The sequence below is a fragment of the Heptranchias perlo genome, unplaced genomic scaffold (genome assembly GCF_035084215.1).
Source record: "Heptranchias perlo isolate sHepPer1 unplaced genomic scaffold, sHepPer1.hap1 HAP1_SCAFFOLD_1132, whole genome shotgun sequence".
Classification (NCBI taxonomy): Eukaryota; Metazoa; Chordata; class Chondrichthyes; order Hexanchiformes; family Hexanchidae; genus Heptranchias; species Heptranchias perlo.
Genome location: NW_027138355.1, coordinates 50,001 through 53,379, shown reverse-complemented (window position 1 = coordinate 53,379; position 3,379 = coordinate 50,001). Strand labels below are relative to the sequence as shown.

The 3,379-nt window shown below is 47.6% G+C and overlaps 1 long non-coding RNA gene across 1 annotated transcript; it reads left to right on the top strand.

Moving 5' to 3' along the window:
- The first annotated feature begins 1,269 nt into the window (after positions 1 to 1,269).
- LOC137307858 (uncharacterized) lies at positions 1,270 to 2,439 on the top strand. The gene is made up of 2 exons (XR_010959274.1): positions 1,270 to 1,315; positions 2,355 to 2,439. It is a non-coding gene; the product is annotated as an uncharacterized lncRNA (long non-coding RNA).
- Positions 2,440 to 3,379: the final 940 nt, after the last annotated feature.

Genomic DNA, 3,379 nt, shown 5'->3' with positions numbered 1-3,379 from the left:
GACAGGCCTGAGGGTGGGGGGGACTCGGTTTGGGGTGAGGGAAGAGGGGGAGACAGGGCTGAGGGTGGGGGGGGACTCGGTTTGGGTGAGGGAAGAGGGGGAGACAGGCTGAGGGTGGGGGGGACTCGGTTGGGGTGAGGGAAGAGGGGAGACAGGCTGTGATGGGTTTCAAATCAGTAAAATAGGTCCTTGAAATGTGGCTCATTCCAGCAGACAGTCTCCTGGTCAACCAGTCCTGCCCTGGCTGTCCCTGGATTAACATGAGAATGGACAGGTCCCTGAGGGAGACCCATTGAGATTCAGTCTAATATCTCAAATGATGTGGAGATGCGGTGATGGACTGGGGTGGACAAATGTCAGGAATCTTACAACACCAGGTTATAGTCCAACAGTTTTATTTGAAATCACAAGCTTTCAGAGGCTTTCTCCTTTGTCAGGTGAGTGTGGGATTCCATGAAGGCACGCTTTATAGTCAGAGCACAATGCCAAGTGATTACAGATAATCTTTCCAACTGCCGTTGTCAAGGCAATCAAAGGAGTCGAATAGTGTTCAGACAGAGAGACGTTACATACGGGACAATCAGTATATTCAGTAGTCCCGTATGTAACGTCCCTCTGTCTGAACACTATCGAATCCTTTGATTGCCTTGACAACGGGCAGTTGGAAAGATTATCTGTAATCACCAGGCATTGTGCTCTGACTATGGAATCCCACACTCACCTGACAAAGGAGAAAGCCTCGAGAGCTTGTGATTTTCAGATAAACTGTTGGACTATAACCTGGTGTTGTAAGATTCCTTACAGATATCTCAAAGGCTGAAGCAGGGAGCTCCCCGGGGGTAGGGGATGGCCGTGTGTCTCGTCCCAAACCCTACCCCAGGGCGGGGACAATCTCTCAGTCTGCCGGGGTCCTCCAGCCTGTCCTGAGTGTATTTCTCTCTCTGTCTCTCTCCCAACTTTCTCTCTCTTCAGATTCTCTTGTTTGTAACCGGGATTTGTGTTTCAGTGTTGGGGCTGAGGGATTGTCGGTGTAACTGGGAGAGGGAAGTGGGAGGGAGGGGGAGAGAGAGGGGAGTGGGAGGAGAGGAAACTCTGGGCTCTTGCTGTGCCTTTTAAATCCCTTGCTTTTGTGTTGTAATCAATTCCCTCTACCCCTCAGGAAACTTTTCGATGAAATGCTGCAAGGAGATGATCCAGGAAAGAGACATTTTGTGAGAAGGAGGAGGATGAGGGGAATCCTGGGCCAAGAATCGTTCTCTCTGCTGGGACTGACTGACTGAGACCTTCACCGCAGCCTGGACCCGATGGGGGCCACGTGAGTCATGTCTGGGTTACTCTGGGGGTCACTGGGACATTCTGGGGATCACTGGGACATTCTGGGACACTGGGGGATCACTGGACATTCTGGGGACACTGGGGGATCACTGGACATTCTGGGGACACTGGGGGTTCACTGGGACATTGTGCAGGAGCTGACACTGAGACACACACTGACCCGTCTGACAGTGCAGCGCTCCCTCAGTACCGACCGTCCAACTGAATATCACCATCTGTTCACTGCAAGTGCAACTTTTCAGAAATAACACAAAGTGGATCAAACTATTCTTCAGAGGCTGACAATGTGACATATCTCGGGTCTTAATTGAAATTAAAAGCTCTTTCAGGGAGCGTCCTGCAGCACGCAGAGGGCCCAAATGTGAAAACAGCCTCCAATGTTTTCTTAGTTTGAAGTTTAATTTTTGAAAAGGTCACTGACAACTCAGAAAGAAATCGTGTTAATTCTCAAGCCATTTTGGGCCCCCATGTGAAATTGTATTGTAATGGAACCACACAGACACATGGGGAAGCTCGGGTGCAAACTGATTGGAATTTGAGATTTTAATCCATATTCATTTGTGGCACAGCTCAGCTCAATTCAAACCAATGTCTGTGCAAGGGACACGTGTCTCCTGACTGTACAGTCTGTGTGTGTGTGTGTGTGTGTGTGTCTCAGTCTCACTGGTCTCATAACATACTTTAAAGCAGTAAAATTAACCAGAACTTGCTCCAAAGACAAAACCGATCCGCACCCATGAGGACGGCCTCAACCGGGATCTTGGTTCATGTCACGCTGCACGTAACCCCACCAGCGAACAAAAGCTATCTGTTTTTAATATAACGGGTCATATGCTGGCTTTCTCTGCCTTCTGGATGTTTCTGCCTCTCTCTTTTCTGTTTTTATTTGTGTTGACTGTATATTCGGGGGCTCTGTAGGTACACCTCTCTGTCTGAACACTGTGATTGCCTTGGCAACGGGCAGTTGCAAAGACTATCTGTAATCACCATGTATTGTTCTGTGATTTATAAATGCGTAGGCTTCGAGGAGTTCCTGACATTTACCTGAGGAAGGAGGAAGCCTCCAAAAGCTTGTAAATTTCAAATAAAATCGTTGGACTATAACTTGGTGTTGTAAAATTGTTTACAATTGTCAACCCCAGTCATCACCGGCATCTCCACATCATGGCTAAAAACGATCCAGATCTTGAAGGTGTGATGATTTCCTCCTTCTCTCTGCTCTGTTGGTGGGAGGCTCATTTCCAGTCCAGGTATTTGTATATTCCCCATGTCTGATGGGTTGGTTCCTGTGAACAGTTTGTCAGAGAGTGTTTCACTGCCTCAGGGTGTTTACAGAGAGTGCCTCAGGGTGTTTACAGTTTTTTTCCACACCGTTCACACTGAGGAAGGGAGGAAGCCTCCGAAAGCTTGTGGAATTTAAAATAAATTTGTTGGACTATAACTTGGTGTTGTAAAATTGTTTAGAATTTACAGAGAGAGAGATAAGCAGCTCCCATCCTGGTCTGAAAGACCCAGTCAATGAGAGATTTATAAACAATCCAGCCCAGTGCAGTTAAAACCTTGTCCCCATTAATCCAAACACACCATATTGTGAGCAAAATTCAATATTTCACAGGGCCAGTGAGTCCAAGACACAGATTGTACCCACCTCCCTAAACTCAACTCCTTACTGTAAAAAGTGTCTGTCAAAACACAGCCCGTTTAGGGACTGAACCCCTCAAATAACCGTTACACTCAACATTGCAATCTCTCAGTGAATCATTCCCTTTTACCCACTGTGTGCTGTACATGTACAGGAGCTAACACTGAGACACACATGGGCGTACAGTACCTGAGTACTTTTCAATCAAGAGAATTCAGAAAGACAACAGAGAGAGAGGGGCAGAGAGAGAGAAAAGGACAGAGAGAGAGGGGGAGAGAGGCAGAGAGAGAGAGAGAAAAAGGCAGAGCGGGGAGAGAGTCAGAGAGAGAAAGACAGAGAGGGTGAGAGAGAGAGGAGCGAGAGGCAGAAGGAGAGAGGGGGACAGAGAGAAAGAAAAAGAGA